General features: G+C 34.4%; 1 long non-coding RNA gene across 1 annotated transcript in view; it reads right to left on the minus strand.

Annotated features, from left to right (window-relative positions):
• The window catches only part of LOC129495087 (uncharacterized), a 567,660-nt gene that overhangs the window by 64,381 nt on the left and 489,100 nt on the right, over positions 1 to 14,179 (minus strand). The window lies entirely within an intron of this gene.

The raw sequence follows: 14,179 nt of genomic DNA on the forward strand, positions 1-14,179 counted from the left end.
AAGCTACTTAATTAAATCAAAATGATAAAACTAGTATATTGTGGGCAGCATATTCTGTCTTGTATAAAGATGATATGCATGTACAGTAGCAACTTCTTACAACACAAATTGAATGAGATAATGACATATCTTATTTGTTTCATGTTTATTAATATTTTCTGGATCTCATATGTAGGAGATATAGGGGATTAAGTTTATCAAACTCCTAAGCTTATTGCACAGTTACGACCTTGCTTAATAAAAGTTTCTTCTCTTGTTATATTCATTCATTCTCTAATTCTTTGGCTTGTACCTTATATCCCACTTTCCTTCCCCTTCATCCCTAGGCAACAATGTTAATATATTCAATGTGTTTCTGTTTATTTGAATATGGTTTTATGAAATGCAAATTGTATAATGTGCAAATATTTTAATTTACCTAAATAGCATTATGTTATGTATCTCATTATAGTTCTCATTTTTTCACTAAGGATTATGCTTAAAGATCCATTCAGAGTTTTGCTTCTGTTTCGAATGTGAAAACCACAAGAGAACACTGTTCCTACCCCAACAATAAGAAAATATATGGAACTAGATCTTTTTCTTCAATCCATCAATGAGCTGAAGTCTCAAGGCAATGAGGTGAATTGACTTTCAAAGGGTGACAAACTCCTTCAAGGAAAGATAGGATGTACTAACTGTTTCGTAATAGCAAAGCCCAAGACAGAAAAAGAGCACCCATTATAGTAGGTAAGGAAAAAAAACCTGAAATGCCAAAAAACACATGAAGGCAGAGTATGGGCTGATATGACAGGTTAAAAATCCCTGAGAGTCCCCAAAACAGAAGGAATCTCTAGCCACATACTGGATTTTTCTCATGAGCCTTCAGCAGGTGTCCATGAGAAAGAGAAGAGGCAAGAAAGGTCACCCAAGGAAAATTCTCCTTAGTAAAAGAAACCTAAAGGTGATGATCATCTGGAATAGGCATAAAATGTATATGTGACTATAACTCTTTTCTCATTTAGAGCAAAAGCAGTCCTCCTTTAGATATGGAGCGGGAAGTCTTCCTTTCCTATAATCCCAGAAATAAGTGAGCTTTCACTGGAGAAGGGATAAAAACAAGAGCTATCAGTCTCCTAGGGAAAACAGGAGAGTCTCCCTTGTTCCTGTTCCAAGCAAAGGTTAGCTGCTGCTAGTGGAAGATTTCAGGCATTCTACACTGGTGCAAAGCAGAGTGGTACTGCCAATGAAAGAGAAGGAATTAGCTTGCTTAAGAACCTCTGGGCCAGACTTCCTACCTATGACAGGCAGTTTGACTGCATGTGGGAGGAACAAAAATGCTGAGCATGTGTCCCCTCTGTAATCCCTAGGGTTCAGGGTCACAGGATTAGCCTGTCTCAATGCCACAACCTGACAGAAGGAGAGGAATACTGACTTCTAAAAGTGAGTATTATATATATCTCAGTTTCTATTCTTCTTTTTCACATAATACCCAGAATCTAACAAAAATATAATTTTGAGAGATCATGAGAATCCATGGGTTTACCATCAAAAGATAAAGCAGTCAACAAAACCAGACTTAGATGGCAGCTGCGGTGGCTTAGTGGTTTAGCGCTGCCTTCAGCCCAGGGCATGATCCTGGTGACCCGGGATCGAGTCTCACGTCGGGCTCCCTGCATGGAGCCTGCTTCTCCCTCTGCCTGTCTCTGTCTCTAATAAATAAATAAAATCTAAAAGATAAAAAAAAAACAGACTTAGAGATGGTCCATATGCTGAAAATATTTGACATGGACTTTAAAATAACTATAATAAATATGTTTACGAATCTAGGGAAAATAAGGACAACATGGATGAACAGACAGGAATTCTGACAAAATAGGATCGCTATGTTAGGAACATCAATAGAAAATGACAGAGATTTTTTTTTAATCCTAGCAAAGTTAAAATTTCCCTTTAATAGGCCTCCTTTCAGATTGGACACATTAGAAGTAATCACAAATTAGAGTACATTTTGGTAGAAATTCTCCAAAGTGAAATGTAAATATTAGAGTGACACAAAGAAGACAACAAAATATCCAAGACCACTAGCAAATACTCTAATGTATGTGTCAGAGTCCCAATATTAGGAAGGAGAAGGACAATAGGACTGTAGGAATACCTTAAAAGATAATGGGTGAGAACTTCACAACATTAATGCAAGACAACAGACCCTAGATGTAAGATGCTCAGAGAATGCAAAGCTCAGAGAATGCTCCTGATGAAATGAGGAATAACATATACAGGTACATCATAGGAAAACTTCTGGAAACCAGTTATAAATAAAGGTTATTAAAGCTTCCCAAGCTAGAAACGGATTACATACAGAAAAATGAAGACAGCAATGACATGAGATATCTCAAGAGACAGTATGAAAGAAAGCTAAAAGACCATAATGACATATAATACTGAAAGGAACAAGTCAACCCAGAATTCTAAAATAAATGTTGATAAAAGTTATTCAAACAGAATATTGTAACAGATAACTTTATAACTACACAAGAAATGAATTGACAGGTGTAAAAATGTAAGAAAATATAAACTATACCTTCCTTATTTTTAATCTCTTTATCAAACAAAGTAAAAGTCAAATAATAAAAATATATTTAATGGTCACAGTATAGTAGAAGTAAAATATATGACAGCAATAATGCAAATGAAAATTGTGGGAAATGGAAGCATACTCTAATTTCTTACACAATATGTGAAGTAGTTCAATATTCTTTGAAGGTAGATCATTGTACTCTCAAGACACATATTGAAAATCCTAGAATAATCATTAAAGCAATAAAAAGAAGTAGAACCAATAAGCTATTAGTGGAGATAAAGTGGAAAACTGGAAATAGTACCAATATCTCAGAAATTAGAACAGAAACAGATGCGACAAATTAAAAACACAAAGTAAGAAGATATATCAATATTTACTATCATATCACTATGACATAGCAGTCCTAATGTAATCAATAAATGCTTTAGTTGTAATTTATCTGAACACTGTAATAAAAGCTGGAGATTGTAAATTCAAGCAACAAAGCCACACCCAATTATATAATTTTGAAAAGATGATAGAAATGGAAAGAATAATGAAAAAAATTGTAGTGACTATATAAATATCGAAGAAGTGTACTTGAAAACAAGGGATATTACCAGAGAGCAAAATCAGTGAATTGATACTTAAGAAACATTGACCACAATAACATCAGAAGCAACAATTTTTTTCAAGTGGACATAAAACATTCAACAACAGAGACTATAACCTCACAGATCAAACTTCAACAGATGTAAAAGAATTGAAATCATACAAAATATATTATCCGACCACAACAAAACTCAACTATCAGTATAAGTAACAATATGTATGGAAAATGCTCAAATAATCACAAAGTAAACAACACATTTCTCTGTAGTTTCTCAGTACAAAGAAACCACAAGGTAACTGAGAAGACATTTTGAAATGACATATGAAAACTTAACACCAAAATTTGTGCAACACGGCTAAAACAATACTTAAAATCAAATTTATAGTAGTAAATGCTTTTATTCTATGATGAGAAAGTTCTGAGAATAATGATATTGGCTCCTAATGAATCAACTAGAGAGGAGCAAATTAATCACAAAGCAAGCAGAAAAAAACGAAGTAATAAAAAGCAAAAAACAAAACAAACACACACACACACACACACACACACACACACACAAAACCCAAACCCAGAAATAATTAAAAAGATAAAACCAAGGAAAAAGATAAATAAGGCAGTATCATTATTTTTAATAATAATGATACTGATAAGACTCTGGGCAGATTGATAAATAAAAATACAGCTCGCGGGGCAACCTGGGTGGCTCAGCGGTTTACCACCACCTTTAGCCCAGGGCCTGATCCTGGAGACCTGGGATTGAATCCCACATCAGGCTCCCTGCATGGAGCCTGCTTCTCCCTCTGCCTGTGCTCTGCCTCTCTCTCTCTCTCTGCCCCTCTCTCTCTTTCTCTTTCTCTCTCTGTGTCTCTCATGAATAAATAAATAAAATCTTTAATATGGTATCAGGGGGAAAAAAGCACTGCTACCTCCTATAGGCATTAAGTGAATAATTAGGAAATAATATAAAGTACTTTATGACAATACATTTGATAACTACATAAATAGAAAAATTTGAAAGATAAAAATTCCCAAATCTCACTCAAGAACTATTTATACTTGAATATCAAGGATATTAAATACATACTTCTCAAAAATCAAACTCCAAGGTCAAATTCTACCAAATATTTTTTTTTTAATTTTTTTTTTATTTATGATAGTCACACAGTGAGAGAGAGAGAGGCAGAGACATAGGCAGAGGGAGAAGCAGGCTCCATGCACCGGGAGCCCGACGTGGGATTCGATCCCGGGTCTCCAGGATCGCGCCCTGGGCCAAAGGCAAGCGCCAAACCGCTGCGCCACCCAGGGATCCCTCTACCAAATATTTAAGGATTAAAGATCAATTATACACAAACTGTTATATAAAATACAAGACTAAATAATGCCTTCTTCTACCACATTTTATGAGACTATATTAGTCTGATAATATAGACTTTATAAGAAAAGTGTGGACCAATATCAGTTGTAACAAAGGCTCAAAATCATTAACAAAGTATTATCTAAGTCCAACAATATATAAAACAATACATTGGTAGCTTTATCTAGGAACGAAGTAATTTTTTAACACTTGAGAATCCATCAATATGTTTCACCAGTAACTGCATACTACAAAAAACTACAAAAATCACATGATCATTTCAATAGACATACAAAAAGCATTTGAAAAAGTTAAAATTTTATTATTCATAAGAATCATCAACAAATTGGTAGCTTCCTCAGACTAATAAAGATCATCTCTGAAAAACCAAAAGTAAATATTTTACTTAGTGGTAAAAGATGGAATTATTTACTGCTATGACTGAAAAAAAGACAAAAATATTCAATCTTACCTCTTCTTATTAAACATGTACTGGAGGTTCCAGAAAATTCAAAATTTGGGGGAGAGGAGTGTTGATGGGAAAATGAGTAAAGGTGGTCAAAAAGTACAAACTTCCACTTATAAAATAAATGTCATGGGGATATCATGTACACCATGGTGACTACAGTTAATAATACTCTATTGTATATTTTTAAATTGCTAAGAAAGTAAATCTTAAAAGTTGTCAGAAGACAAAAAATGTTAACTATGTGGTGACAGATATTAACTAGACATATGGTGGTGTTTATTTCACAATATAGACATATAATGAATTATTATGCTGTGCACCTAAAATTAGTATATTCTATTTCAATTATATCTCAATTAGAAAAAAACTCAGAACCCAACAGTAAAGAAGAAGTGATTCAAATAGAAAATAGGCAAAAGTTATGTACAGACATTTTACTGAAATGGACATCTATATGGCAAATAAGCACATGAAAAGATATTCAAGCATTCAGAAATGCAAATCAAAAACATGGTGAAATACCACCACACCCAACTGGATGGCTACAATAACAAAGACAGACCACATCAAGCATGGGTATATATATGAAGCAATTAAATCTCTTATCCATGGTTGATGGGGCATGTTAAATGATATAATCACTTTGAAAAACAGTTTGGTAGTTTCTTAAAAAGTTAAGCACTCACTCAATATATGATCAAGACATCACACTCCTAGAAATTAAAGAAAGATAAAAGAAAACATGTGTCAATTCCAAGATCTGTACTTAGATGTTTAGGGCAACTCTATGTGTAATAGAAGCAACACAAACATTCAACAGGTAAATGAACACACTGGTATATCCATAAAATGGTATGCTGCGTAGTAACAAAAAAGGAATATTAACACATGTAACAGCATGGATTAATCTCAAAATTACTACAATGAGTGAAAGAAAGCTAAGAAAAATAGTCTATGTTATGATTTCATTTATATAAAACTAGAAAATATAAACTAATCGACAGATGTCGATTGACAGTTGTCAATAAAGCTATTATGAATTAAACATGAAAGATATTTTATAAAAAGATTTATAAAGATAAAATTGACATACAATAAACGGCAGAGATTTAAAGATTTAAAATTTATTTAAATATTCAATTATATATGTATATACACTATTATGCATATATCACTAAATATACAAATACTTCGTGTGTGTATATATCACATATATCTTATATATACACACTCATGATGTTAAGATTGACTTAATTTCCAAAGTAAATGAGCTGAGAGGAATATTTCCTATTATATTAAAAAATCATGTAGAGAAAAATAATAAATGCAGAGGAGACATACTGGAAAAGTGAAGTAATATATCCTCTACATTGGAAATCCCAAGAAATCCAGAAAAGGGACACTTGAATAAGTGGATTTATCAAGGCTAAGGAATACACATCAGAACACAAAAATCAATTATATTTTTATATACTGGCAAGTAAAATAGGTAACTTTAAATTTTAAAAATTATATGCTTAGAATGTTCAGTCAATAAGCATGAAATACTTAGGGGTCAACCTAAAATATATGCAAGACCTGTACACTGAAAACTCTAAAGCAATGTTGATAGAAATCAAGCATATGAAGAAACTGACCCATATTTATCATATTTATCTTCAGAAGTCTCATATTTAAGACTGTTCTCTTCATATTTATTGATCTAAAAATTCCATAAAATTTAAACCAAAATTCTGGAAATATTTTTGCATTAACTAGGAAGCTGACCCTCAAAATTACATTGATAACCTAAGGATAGAATATTGCAAAAAATAATTTTGAAAAAGAACAAAGCTGGATACTACCTGATGTCAGTACTTACTACAAAGCTATAGTAATAAGTAAATCTTAAAGGTCTTATATACAGGATTTGAAATTAAATAGATGATAGGTAGATAGACAGAATGACTCAGATTTGTCAATGGAACAAAATAGAAATATATCCACACATACATGCAAATATGGTGCCAAGTTAATTCAATAAAGAATTATCTAACACCCTACACAAAAATTCAAAATGATTACAGACAAAAATTTAAGTCATAAACATATAAAATATACAGAAGTAAACATTTAAAAATATTTGCTACAACAAATTATGTCTTAGAGATGACACCAAAAGCAAAAACCATTAAAAAAGAAAATAAGATAAATTGGATTACAAGGAAATTTTAAAAAATGTTCTCAAAGATCCTGTTAGAAAATGAAAATACAAGCCACAGACTGGGAGAAAATGTTAGCAGAACACATATCTACTAAAGGACTTGTAGCCACAATATAAAAAGAACATTTACAACTGAACATAAGAAGATGAACAAATTAATACAAAAAGGACAAAAAATTGGTTGTGACAGCTCAACACAGATAATGAAGAAATGGCTCATAAAGTGCACCAAAGTGACACTCAAATGCATTAGTTATCAAGAAAATGTAAATAAGATCTATAACAATATGCTAGTAAACATCTGCTAGAATGACTAAAACTAAAAAGCCTGACATTAGCAAATGATGATGTAAATGTTGAGCAACTGGGACCCCTATACACTGCTAGTGGGAATGTAAAATGGTGTGATAATTTGGAAATCACTTCAGCACTTTCTTATAAAATTTAATATACACTTTGCATATGATCCAGCTATTCAACTCCCAGGTATTTACTCAAAAGACATGAAAACATTTGGTCACACAAGTATCTCTGTGCAAATGCTCATAGCACCTTATTCAAAATAGTCAGATCTGAAAACAACTCAAATATCCCTCAAATGGTGAAAGAATAAATACATTTTGGTTACAGTGCAATAAGAGAATGCTAGTCAGCAATACCAAAAAAAAAAAAAACCACGTTGATATGTTCATATGAGAAGGTTCTCAAAAACATATTTTTAAATGAAAAAATCCTGGCAGGGATCCCTGGGTGGCAGCGGTTTAGTGCCTGCCTTTGGCCCAGGGCGCGATCCTGGAGACCTGGGATCAAATCCCACATCGGGCTCCCGGTGCATGGAGCCTGCTTCTCCCTCTGCCTGTGTCTCTGCCTCTCTCTCTCTCTCTCTCTCTGTCTCTCTCTCTATCATAAAAAAAAATCCTGGCAAAATAGACTACTATACAGTATGATTCTGTTTCCGTAACATAGTAAATAAAAGCAAAACTGCAGTGATAGGAAATAAATCAGCATACATCTGTTAAGATAATCATATCATTTTCTTTCATTCTATTAATGTAATGTATCACACTGATTGATTTACATATATTAAATCAATTTTGCATCCTGGAGATAAATCCCACTTGATTATGGTGAATGATCATTTTAATGTGCTACTGAATTTGGACTGGTAGTATTTTATTGACAATTTTTTCCTCTGTATTTTCATCAGGGATATTTGCCTGTAGTTTCGTATTGTCCTTTCACAGTTTTGATATCAGGATAATGTTGCCTTATAAAATGAATTTGAAGGTGACTTTTTGGAAGAATCTGGGAAAGATAGATGCTAATTCTTTAAATGTTTGGTAACATGCCTCAGCAAAGCCGTTTGGTCCTGGGTTTTTCTTTTGGGGAAGTTTTGGATTACTGATTCATTCATCCCACTAACAATTGGTCTATTCAGATTTTCTATTTCTTCCTGATTTAATCTTGGTAAGCTGTATGCTTCTGAGAATTTTTCTATTTCTTCTAGGTCATCCAGTTTGTTTGCATATAGTTGTTCATAGTCATAGCCTCTTATAATCCTTTAAATTCCTGTAGTATTAGCTGTAGCGCCTCCTTTTTTATTTATAGTATTACTGATTTAGATACTTATACTTTCTTTTCCTTAGTGGATCTAGCTAATTCTTCAATTCTGTTCATTTTTTCCAAGAACCAAGTCTTACTTTGGTTAATTTTTCTGTAGTTTTTCTGTTATCTATATCATTTACTTCTGCTCTTATCTTTACTATTTCCTTTCTTGTGTAGACTTTGGGTTCACTTTGTTCTTTTCCTAGTTTTTTAATACCTAGGTTGTTTATTTGGGTTCTTTCTTCCTTTTTAATATAGATATTTCTTGCTTCGAATCCTTAGATCTATATTTGCTGCATCCCATAAATTCTGCTATGTTGCATTTCCATTTTTGTTTCTTTCGAGAAACTTTTTTATTTCCCCTTTTTTTCTTTGAGCCATTCTTCGGGGAGTGCTATTTAATTTCCATGTGCTCATGAATTTTCGTTTCCTGTTGTTACTGATTTCTAGTTTTAAGCCACTGTGACCATAAAAGAGACTTAGTATGATTTCAGTCTTCTTGAATTTGCTAACACTTATTTTATCATCTAACATATGGTCCTAGAAAATGCTACTTGTGCATTTAAGAAGAAAGTGTATGCTGTTGTTGTTGGATAGAGTGTTTTGTAAGGTCCATGTGGTCTACACTGTTGTTTAAATCTGCACTTTCCTTATTGACTTTGTTTGCATGATCTCTCCGTTGTTGAAAGTGGCATATTAAAATGTTCAGCTATTGTATTACTGTTTATTTCTCTCTTTCTTTCTGTTAGTTTTTGCTTTATATGTTTAGGTCCTCCAATGTTGGGCACATAAATATTTATAATTATTCTACCTTCACGGATTGACCACTTCATCATCATTACATGATCATCTCTTTTGCCTGTTTTTACCATTTTCAATTTATCATCTATTTTATCTGATCTAAGTATAGCTACTTCTGGTTTCTGCTGTTGTTGTTTTGAAACATTTGCTTAAAATGTCTTTATTCCAATCGACCATGTGTCTCTAATGTTAAAGGGAATCTCTTGTAGGCAGCAAATTGTTGGATTTTGTTTAATGTATTTAGACATTCTCTGTTTTTTGATTGGAGAAGTTAATCTGTTTACATTTAAAGTAACTCTTGATAGGGAAGTATGAAGTATTTACTATTTTCATGGCCTTACTTGTTTTCTTGTTGTTTTGTAGATCCATTTTATGTTTGTTTGTTTGTTTGTTTTCATCCTGCTTTTTGTGTGCATTTGGATGTCCCCTGTAGACAAGTCCTTTTGACTTCTCTATTGTGTTCTTCCATGTAATTACTACAAGATTTTCCCTTGTAGTTATTGTGAGGCTTGCATAAAATATCTCAAATTAATGACCCCCTATTTTAAACTGATAACAACTTCAATAGAATTCACGTATTTCACAGTTTTACTTCTTCTCCCCTCACATATTAGGTTATTGCCGTTACAACTTATATAATTTTTATATTATGTATCTGATAACAGATTCTTCTATTGATGGGTGTTTTTGCCATTTGTTTACACTTGTACACTAGGGTTTTAAGTTATATGCAACTATACTATCTACATTTTGTAGATTCTAACTATTACTATATATTTTCCACTATTAGGGAAATTTAGACTACTTCTCTTTTTTTAATGTTAAATAATGTTCTTTTACTTCCATTCTAAGAACTCTCTGTAACATTTCTTATAGTACAGTTCTGATAATAATTAACATCTTCAGGTTTGGTTTGAGAAGGCTTTATTTCTCCTTTATTTCTGAAGGACAACCATTGAGTATAGCATTCTTGGTTGATTATTATTTTTCAATATTTTTACTGTGTTATCCATTGTCTCTTGGTCTGAAAAGTTTTTGTTGAGAATCTATCAATAATCTTATAGTTCTCTTTATGTTAACTTCTCTTTTCTTTTGCTGCTCTTTACTTTCTTTACTCTTTTTCATTCTTTTTTCTTTTTGCTCCTCAGCCTGGGTAATTTTCATTCACCTATTCTCCAGGTCACTGATCTTTCTTCTACATGGTCAGTCTACTTTTGAAAATGTCTATTAAATTCTTTAGTTCAACTTTAGAATTTTCAACTCTAGGATTTCTGCTTTTGATGGTTGCTGTTTCCTTATCAAAGTTCCTATTTTGTTTATGCATTGTTTCCCTAATTTCATTTAGTTATCTGTATTTTCTTGTAGTTCACCAAACTTCCTTAAGAGGATTATTTTGAATTCTTTCTTGGACAGTTCATAGATTTCTGTTGCTTTAGGGTCAGTTATTGGAGCTTTATTAATGTCCTTTAATGGTGTCATATTTACTTATATTTCATGACACTTGATTTTTATGTTACTATCTGTGTACTTGAGTAATGAGGCTCCTCTTCCAAACCTCTTCCAGGTTTGCTTTGTCAGAGACAGCTCTTTACCAATCAACTCAATTTGGGTTTTGGGTGTTTCTAATACTAACATCTTTGGAAAGACAGGACCTGTTGTTAGAGTATATTCCAGGGTAAAGACACCGATCACACTCTTAAGATGGTAGTGAGAGGATGTGCCAGTGGCTGAGAACAGCTGGAATGGATTGCTGACTTGGTTACCTACTAGAGTGAGGCTTCAGGATAGGACTCATGGTTTCCTAAATTCTCTGATCAGGCTTACTTAATAGTCAGGACTGGTAACAGTAACAGATGGAGTTATCAATTACCTTCTCTGCCCTGGCAGGGCAGCAGGCCAAGTCCCAGGTCCTGAAGAACTTGTTGACTGGGGGTCCAATCCGGCCTGAATATGCACTGAAATTCCTGGTCAGGTGAAGCCACCTGTTTTGCTCTGCAGATGGAGGAAGGCACAAGCTGTGTTCTCTAGTCAAGAGCCGCTGTATGTAGGGCAGTAGAATGCACTACACAGCTTCCTGTATGCTCTGTTTAGGTTTCCTGGTTGGACAGGCTGAAAGGTGTACTCAGCAACGAGCAGGGCTATGAATTAGGTTCCTTGCTTGGGTTCAATGGGTGAATCAGCTCTAAAATTTATAAATCTCTTTTGTTGTCATCTTAAGTCAACCCACACCCCAATGTACCTGACTGAGCAGAGCCACTAGCCACTCTACAAACCACCAGCTCTATTTGTCCTTCTCTTGGATCAAGTGTTGCCAGGGACAAAAGCTTCAAAGAATGATCTCAGTCCTTTTATCCAGTTGGAGCCAAAATATTTCTGCATAGACGAGCCTGTATCTCAGCTCCCTTACCTGGTTGGAGGGTGAAGGGCCACTCTAGCCTACTCCCAATTTCTCAAACAGCCCTTTCCAGTTGGAGGGAAGCCTCCATGTCCAGTCCTTGCTTCATTTTAGGGGTAATCAGTTTTGCCTGCCCACCTCTCAGTTCACACACCATTCTCACATCTCACACCTTCCAGTTGTAACCAGACGTGTTCAAATGGAAATGAAAGGCACTCTCCACAGCAGGTGGGCTGTGATTCTACTCCTTACTTGGGTGTGGGCAAAGCAGACTCTGGAGCCAGCAGAAATCCTCATTTAAGGATCTGAATCAAGCAAATCTGCATCCCATCAAGCTTTCTGGTCAGTGTACCCCTCATGTGCTTCTGTAGATGAGTAAAACCACTGTTGGGATTGCTACTTGGGCAATGCCAGTCTAAACTCAGTTAGTCAAGCTGTTGCTGACTGTTTCAAGCCCTTTCCTCCTACTCTGTCAGTGTCAGACTCCCAGAGGCTGGGCCCCACAGATTCCCCTGCAATCCCCACAGTGCAAGACCAGAGAAAGTTTCCCACAAAGTGGTCCACAATGCCAGAAAGGGCTGTTTGTCCTTCTTGGGTTCTCTCTTCTCACTGGAAGAACCAGAGTCTTGAGGGAATCTCTCCATGTAGGTGCTGCACTGGTCCAGGAAACTGGCCATGTGGTCTACTTGCAGCCACTTCTCTTCTAGTACAATCTGTCTTGAGTTCTGTGATACAGGTGGTGCTTTAGCCTCACCTTTGTGTTTTAGGAGTTTCTCAGTGGTGCTTTATTCATAAATAGTTGTTGGTTGTTCTTCCTATGAGGAGGAACAAAGAATCAGGAATAGCCTGTCACCATCTTAATGACGTGACTTTTCTATCTTAATTTATTCTGATTATTGCTGCATTTACCTGACTATAAAGGCTTGGGGAAACTCATCAAACAGTAAACTTACAAAGGTAAAAATTTAGGGGCACCTGGGTGGCTCAAGCAGTTAAGCCTCTGCCTTTGGCTCAGGTCATGATGCCCCTTGCAGGGTCCTACAAGCAAGCCCTATAGGAAGCCTGCTTCTCCCTCTCTCTCTGCCTCTCCTCCTTGCTCATACTTTCTCTCTCTCTCTAATAAATAAAATATTTTTTTTAAAAAAAAGTAAACTTTAATGAATGTAATTATTCCTCAATTAACTTGACTTTACCCCTTGTTGACTTTAAAAAACAGAAGGATCTATTTCAGTTGCTATGTATACATCTCATTCAATTCTGATCATCATCGACACTGTGACAGTTAACATTTTCACACCTGTTTTTGAAAACTTCTATGATTATATATGGAATATATGCCTGGGAAGAAAACACTGAGTCACAAGATACATGCCATTAGTTTGCCATAATAAAACAAATTTTCCCCTCTTAGAGACTATAGCAGCCTCTATTTAGTGGGAAGTTAAAAAGGATTTGTGTTAAGATCATCTGTCCTGGGGGCCTGCCATGCCTGTAGCTTCAAAAACTAATCAGCCTCTTTACAGAAATAACTTTTTTTTTCATTTCTTCTTGTTCCCTGTCCATTTGGTCTGTTATCATTGTTGTTTTCATCTTTCCATAGTTACATCAGGCTTTTCGAAATTGGCCATCCCCAAAAAAGTTGCGTGTCACAACAATCTTTAAATTCTTTTCCGTATTATTTCATTTCTTCTCCCTATCTCATTCAGGCTCGTTGGTTCTCTCAAAAAGATCTCTCTTCAAATTCAAGTTTGATTTTAGCATTTTTCCTATGTGCTGTGACCCACAATTCTTATTTCCAAAGGAAAATAAGCAAAACTGAGCTTAGCTACCCAGATTTTCAATAATCAGACATGTGTAAAAACTCATACACTAAACTTTCACCCCAAATCTCTTCTTTGTCACATTTGGGAAAATTGAATGATTAACATCTATTATGTGCATGTTTTTAAAGGCAGTTGGGAGTTTTGGCTCAAATTGTTATATGAGCAAAAATGAACATGGTATGTTTTGAAACTTTACCATCATTTAAGCAACTAGATTATATACATGTATCTCAATCTATACACTATAACAAGTCTTTTCTGCCTTTCTCAATAAGGTATTTATCCAATGAATCATAAGTTTTTCTCATAGCTGCTTGATCTGTATTCTGAGTCTAATTTCTTACATTGCATGTTTTAAGTTGAGAATAATTTTG

Source organism: Nyctereutes procyonoides, unplaced genomic scaffold, assembly GCF_905146905.1.
Source record: "Nyctereutes procyonoides isolate TBG_1078 unplaced genomic scaffold, NYPRO_anot_genome, whole genome shotgun sequence".
In the NCBI taxonomy this organism is placed as follows: Eukaryota; Metazoa; Chordata; class Mammalia; order Carnivora; family Canidae; genus Nyctereutes; species Nyctereutes procyonoides.